At 36.8% G+C, this 7,882-nt stretch overlaps 1 protein-coding gene across 1 annotated transcript in view; it reads right to left on the reverse strand.

Moving 5' to 3' along the window:
* Positions 1-7,882, reverse strand: part of LOC106627583 (putative odorant-binding protein A5) — a 124,669-nt gene that overhangs the window by 89,241 nt on the left and 27,546 nt on the right. The gene's annotated exons all lie outside the window — the stretch shown is intronic.

The following is a 7,882-nucleotide window of genomic DNA, read 5'->3' on the forward strand; positions in this document are numbered from 1 at the left end:
GGATACCGTGCAGTTTGCTATGAAAGTATGGCTGCGAAGCTGTTGTAGACACTGGCAGCAATTTAATACTTAAGCCTTCAAACTTTTCATGAAAATTTTCGGCAATTTCTTCCAACCTTTTTCGGATATGGAATTTGTTGTATTTTCGGAGATTCTTTCTTGAGTGGCTTCTATATGTTATTCGATATGACTAATGAACGTATTGGTTTGGCAACGCTGGCTTAATTGTTTGAATAGTGATTTTGTGCTTTCTGAAGATATTGGTTGGGACCGCAGGTCAATTTAAACGATAAACTATATAAATAAATCATATATATGTACTGTATATATTGCATTTTAATTAAGCCTTCGACTAGTGACTAGCGGTTTCTTATATCAAAATCTATCTAATAGCACTCAGAGATTTTAACGAGTTTTTGAAAATTTAAAAGAGCTCCGCGACTAAGTTTACTATTTATATAAATGCAATCACAAGCTGCGTGTATCCTTAATTGGTACTCCACACATTCCAGTCGAATACATACCGATTTTGTAACATAAAATCCATGTCTAGTTTATTCGATTCGCCACTCTCCATTCGTAAATGGTTCAAATTATTGTTACACATCAACATATCTACTTTTATTTACGATATTACGCAAACATTTTCCGAAAATTAGCACGGTTGCCTCTCTATATATAAAAATTTACATATTTTTTTACCTGCTTACTTGCAAAACCACAGTGATTTCGAAGCCATTGCGCCTAGAATTCGCTAGCAAATCCATCAAGCCGTCAGCCTCACCTGTCGCGGGCAATGTGGCAGCACCGTCTGAGAGTTGGCGAGACAGATGGTAAGCACAGTTGAGCCATTTGTACAGGTTGTTGAATACGCTGTAAGTTTTGCACTTATGTCTTTCTTATCGAAGTTGTTATGTACTCGTTTCTGCTATTACTTATACACAATAGGCGAGAGCATCTAAAATCGTGATTTGCGGTTTAAATGATTTAATCTAATTCTACATTTCATTGGTAGGAAAAAAATTATTTGAAGTGATTTGTATAATTTTGTGGTTGCACTTGATGCGAGCGATGACTTGCGCTGCGCTTTCTCTCCCTCTATACCTCCAACAACAATAACACTTACCACATATTTATATATTTACAAGTCAAGCTTGATTATGCTTGTCTTTATACTTGGCAACAACAATGTTGCGTTGATTTTTTACTTTTTTTTTCGAAGAAATAAATAAAGCATAAGGATTAGGAAAACGAGGGGAGCTGCTTGTCAGTGTTGCACGTTAATTAGCTCAAACGTTTCAGGTGTAGCAATCGCCGCAGGTTGTTTTGGGTTTGGTATGCTGGTTTGCGTGGTGGCTTAATTCGTTGCTTGGCAAGGCGGCAACATAGCCGGCAGGGTTCTCTTACTTTGGCTAGCTTTGTAGATATGTAAAAGATTTCGAAACATTATAAGTTGCATATGGCTTAATTGTAAGCAACATTTTTCGACTTGTTTTTAGAAAAGAGTGCTGTATAGTGTGTTATTGCATGAAAATCATGACGCTCATCACGAGTGAGTTGTAAAAGCAACGAAAGAATTCATGACTTTCTTTTCGCTTTTGATTGTTTGACATATCAGCTCATAGCTAATTAATGTAGTAAACATATAGCGGTATTTTGGGGAGTGATTTCTGAATGCTGTAGGATTTTTTTAAAATTTTTTGTAGTGTTAAACACGTGCAAAGAGCTGGAATTTTGAAGCAATGACAGGCGCTTTGGTGAATAGGCGCATATGAACATAAATATTACTTTTTAATATAGAAGCAGGTTTCGGCTTTTATAAAAGAAAAATTTGATTTTATTAGCTGTCACTTCGTCAAACGTTAGATAGTGGTGAATAGAACATATTATAACAGCTGTTCACTTGCTGATCACAGCCAAAAGTAACGGGGCACTCAATAACATAGTTTAGCAGCACTGAGCATTTTGACAGCTTTTTAGCAAGGGAGCAAACAAAAAAGGAGATGCTATCTTAAGCAGTAAGAAAAGTCGAATCGATGATGGCTATCATTTTGGCAGCACTGATTGAAAGTTATGCAAAAGATTGTCATAAATCTATATGTAGTAGAATATGTCATAAATCTATATGTAGTAGAATATTTAAAGTATTTGTCGCAATTTTATAAGGCTATCTAATATAGAGATTAAATTTATTTAAGCTGAGTGAAACTTGCATTCCTCCTTAAAAGGACAGGGCGCGTTTAGGGAATACTGGTATAAATTAATGCAACAGAGGAAATGCGAGACATTGATTGCGAAATATCGGGTGTTTTTTCCACTTAGAAAAAAATTGTGTGACTAAGGCCATTGCTTCCAATTTCAATACATCACACTGCTCCTAAATGTACAAAATCAACATGCGAAGTCTATTCTTTAATTCAAAACCACTAATTTTTCAACTTTGTTCCAGTAACATAGTATATATTAATTCATATCCAGAGAAAGAAAAAGATTTGTGACTCACAGTAATCCATTTATTTTATTAATAAAAAGTGCGCACTGATAGCTGGACTAACATTTGCTTGTCAAACTGTCACTGTTACACTTTAATTGTGTAAGGCCATCGGATTATAATTGACTGTATACTTGCGCTAAAGACTATAAAAGGATGTTGCTTTTTGGATGTCTAGTGAGTCCAGCGTACTTGTAAATTCAGATAAGATTCTTGTGTTTAAATTACTCGCAAAGTAATGAAGATAACTGCTCTTGACTAGTGATTTTGACATTACTGTATATTTTAAATAGGATAGCCATTCATAATGTATATTGTGATATACGGTTGCCTATCGGCAACTATACTCGCGCTAGTGTCGACCCATAATAGGGGTGTTAGATTTAAGGGATTTCGTTTTAAAAATCTAAATAAATTTTTCTGCAAGTGAGAAATATTGATTACAAAAACATACATAATAAAATTAAAATTTGATGCAAACCTGCAGACCGCTGGCTTACTATTATAAACAAAGAAAAAAATGCATTACCCACCTATAAATTTACAGGTTTATACAGCACATATACATATATACATATTCCTTTGTAAATATGTAGAAACTAGTATGTTGCACAAAGATTTATCAAATCGTTACGCGTCATCACGCTTTTTCAATATTCCCACTCAAAATCAGCGCGGTGAAATGAGAAATCAACGGCGCAACATTGTGCTGAAGCAACAGCAACAACAACAATAGCAGCAGCAGCAACAACATCAATAAGCAGGTAGGCGCTCAGGCAGGCTGGCAGCCAGTAGCGATGCCATCATCATCATGGCCAACGCCGCGACGGCTCCTGTTCACACTGCAACAACAGGAAGCTGTTAAACGTTTTTGATATTAAATTTCAACGATGCCATTGCATAAATCATCATCACCTCAGCAGCGTTAGCAAAGCGGCAAAGTGATTGTTGGTTGTTGCCGGTGTTTGCAACTGCCACCATGCCACCACTGGCTTAGTTACTATTCACTAGTTGTCTAGTTGTTGTGAACATTTGCGCGCGCTGATGCGCCGTAGCATGCATCATAGTGTAACGGTAGCCGCCAATCGTGCTGCTGCTACCGCTGCTGCTGGTGAGCCACTTACAATGCAATGCAAGGCGCTTTCAACAAAATCTCTCGCTGCCATGAGGACAGCGGCAAGGCAGGCAGGCGCTTGCTGAGCCTGCAACTTGCAAGTTGCACGATTTTACCATTGCCCCATATTGGTGGCGGCAAGCACTAGCACACACACACATATAAACAATATTTCTGTGTGTGTATGTATGTGTGCGCTCACAAGTGTCGATGGCTGCATTATTTGCTTTCGTTGATTTGCGAAACAAAGCGGAGTTTGACGCTGCTCATTGTTGTTGTAGACGGAAAATTGTTGTTGTTGCTGTTCCACAATACACTCGTACAAAAGCATTGCATGCAATTTCCGCAATTTATTGCAGTTACAATGTATGCTGACAATGTTGCAAGTTCGCTGTTTTTCGTTTTGAAAATACACACACGCACACACACACATATTGAAAAAATCAATTAAGTGAAATTAATAAAAAGTGATTAACTTGTGATTGTATAAAAATTTTTCACTGTCATATGTCAGCATTAAATATGCATATTGCTGGCGTGGTTGGCTCTGCCTCCGATTGTGGACATCGATATGTCGAAACACTTGCACACACATACTCATATGCATACATATGTACCTAGCCATACATATATTTATTATAGTCCTAAAAAGCGCACAACACACTTGCTGCCACCACATACAACAGCGTATTGTGGGGCGCACCTGAGCAGCCTTCACGTAATCTCCACAAATTATTAATAATAATTTAATTATGACAAGCGGCGGCGGCCCGTTGCTGGCGAATTGTAAATTAATACGCAAAAGAGTTGCGTGCAAATAAATAAATTGCCCGAAAAATAAGAGAAAACAGTGAAATCTCAAAGATCGCTTACAAAAGCAATGAAAGACAGCGAAAATCGCAGTGGAACAGTAAACAAATGCACAAACAAATGCACACACGCGCGGTTGTGTGCACGCAAAGGGTTCGAGGACTAAGCAGCAGCCGGGTCAAGCGGCACAGTGGGTTGCCACAGATGAAAAACAGCAAATCGTTCACTCAATAATTCTGCATTGTTATAAACTACTTTTTAGGACTCCCAAAGCTTTTGGGGTGAGCACACAGTCTAGTAAAAATAAAACTATTTTTTTGCATTAAATTCATACACACAGGAAAAGGTAGTATAAGTGTACACTTGGTACCGGGTCTGGTCTATAAGCTGGAAACATAAAAACTTCTCAACGAAACTCCTGGAGCTTATGGATAATTACTATTGATGTGTGTGGCTTGCCATTGTCCTCATGGAATAGAATTTCTCATCTATTGGCCTAAGCTGGCCGATTACTTCCTTCATCCGGGGTAATCATCAGTACAGATTCGAATTAAGAGCGTGACCGTAGCGTAGCCGCTCATAGTAAACGATTACCTGCAAATCCCACCAAACAATTCACCGTTTGTACCGCCGCACGTTGTCAACAGAAAAGATCCGCTTCAGAATCGATAATTCGCAGATGTAAATCTGGTCCATAAGATTTGTTGTGTTAATTCGTACCCATACATCAATCTTCTTTTTATATCCAGCTTTATTTAAATGGCTCCAAATGTTTTTTTTATTTCTTTTTTTGTAATGTTTAGATCCTGAACAATCGACAAACGTCGGCTGCGTCGATTTCCAATATGTTCTTCAAAGCTGGTGTATCTTTGACATTAAAATTACCGGAACGGAATCGACGAACCCAAAATTCCGTATGACTATTTGTTGCAGTATCAGGACTATAAAAGCTATTCACATTTTCAATTTTGCCTTGATCAAGAAAAAAAATTGTAAAATACCTATGTCGTATTTTTTCCTTGCTATGGTCCATTTTTGACGTGTGCTTAAACATAAGGAAGAAAAAGCCATGAATCTCCTAGGCCTTTGCATACATACATATATCACATTTTACATTCACACTCGGTGGTTCACTTAAAAAAGTAGGAAGCCTTTACTGAGAAAACCACCCAAATCTTAATCTCTCTCAATCTAAAAGTTAACGCTACGAGTTGTATAAGAGTTATAATCGATTTTTATCAATTTACCTCGATATCATCATAAATTGGGCCCTAGAACTATGATGACGGTGCTCAACTTGCCAAATTTGCTAGTAAGAGTTTTGAAATAAATAAAATGGTGAAACCAAAAATCTTGGCTAGTTCTAGCTGCTCGAGAAAGCACCTTGGTAAAAATTTATTTTCTCTGAAGTGCAACTAACCCCAGACATTTCGATACTTCTGGCAACTCATGAACACTAAAAGATAGACACTCAATTAATGTTACCTAGCCATTAAGGACGGCGGGATGGCCAATCACTTAAACTAAGAACCGACTAAGTTTATAGAAACCTATCAAAACTACATTTCTTAGAGCCCCACAGTAGTCGAGAAATTCAAAACCACTCCAAAACCAAACTTTTTACAATACATCTGACCTATATGTCGAATCGATAGCGTAATGTGAGCGAATGCGGTTGTTTAAAAATTATGGAGGTGATAGATTAGTGGAATTTAACACTCTATAGAGTTGTTTGAAGTTTACGCTTTTTATGAGAAAGGATATGGGATTATCGATTATTAAAGTGAAAACAATTCACAATTTTTTTTTATTAGTTTAATCGTATTAGTTGTTGTATTAAATAGATAACATTTTGGAAATCGATTACTTGTTAAAAAATGATTGTTAAATAAGACTGAAGCAAAGCATTTCGATCTCAGAATTCAAGTATCTAAACTGTTTAGTTTAGATATTGGATAGACTTAGCTTTTTTATACCTACATAATCATAATTTTTTATTTGTCCTTATCAAAAAACCTCTGTCATGAAATTGACACGCCTCAATTTTGCAAAAGCATTTAAATATTAAATAAGTGCATTGTCAGTAAATGTACATATGGAGATATTGGAAACTTTTTAAATTTTCAAAAATTAAAAAATTTAATTTCGACCTAATTTTCTGTCTACCAAAACACTGTTTCTGCAACATTCGCGCTGCTTCAGATCGGTTGATGCGATAGCAGGAAAACGTTAAGGCTACTGGGCAGTGCCGAGGCTTGTGTTTGCGATTTTATTACATGTTCATGCAGTATTTTCGAGCATAACATACGAAGCATAGCGTATATGTTTATATGTATGTACGTGCATATGCATTCAGCAGTCGAATGTGTTACTTAAGCGGATCGTAAACGCCGATAAAATTTAATTCAATATTAATTTGCCGAATATTCTCGCTCGAATGTCAGTAAATACAATTCACCAATTTATGCACAATGATAAGACGTTTTATGGCATTTACGCACATATGTATGTATATATGTGACTAGTGTACGCCACGTCAAGGGCTTCACTTTTCATTTGTGCATATTGCAAGTTTGTTGTTTTGCCACACACGCACACAAGCACGTACATGTGTGTCGTTGTTATTCTTGTAAATTATGTGCACTTTCACCAGCCAACATAATCATAAAAATTCCATGGATATCTTGCAGCCTCGACAATGGTTATCCCAATGGTGCACAGATTGCATGAGAAGCCACACGCACACACATACATACATATATACAATGCATACATGCGTACTCAATATGAATATATAGTTAAATGCTCACAAGTCGGCCAAGTTATTTCTCATTCTGCGCCATCAACATGCATGCTCTTATGATTGCAACTATGCGCATGCGTTTGTGTGCGCATTGTCATATCCTTTTGCCCGTCCACTATATCAACGTAATGATCAAATTAATTGGTTGTGGGTGAAGAGATCATCATTGTCAACGTTTGCAATGTGTCATATATCACGCTGAAGTCGGCAAAAAAGTTTCAAAAAATTTCCAAAAAAAAAAACTTAAGATAATTTAAAAATTTTTATTCAATAAAATGTAACCAGTGCTCGAAACCATTGAAATTTTTATATTTGGCTTTTTTTTAATTTTTGTGCATAACACGCAAGTGTTTGTGTTTATTTTCGTAATGAAAGTGCAACAGCGACAACGGTAACAGCATGTTGCATCAGTTTCACTGAAGGTGCAACCTTCATTGTGTTCGCCACGCTCTTACCTTTAGGACATCTACAGTTTTTCTTGATGTTTTATATTTTTTATAATTTTTTTTTTTACCGATCACCCACTGTGTGGGCGCTGTAAGGCATCCATAAATGCACAAACGCACTCACCAACATGACACATGCATGTTTAAGCTTCCTGTGTCGAACTTTTCGAAATTTTCGGCAAATGTGTTTCGCATGTTTTGGCGCATATTTATGGAAC

Source organism: Bactrocera oleae, chromosome 3, assembly GCF_042242935.1.
Source record: "Bactrocera oleae isolate idBacOlea1 chromosome 3, idBacOlea1, whole genome shotgun sequence".
Classification (NCBI taxonomy): domain Eukaryota; kingdom Metazoa; phylum Arthropoda; class Insecta; order Diptera; family Tephritidae; genus Bactrocera; species Bactrocera oleae.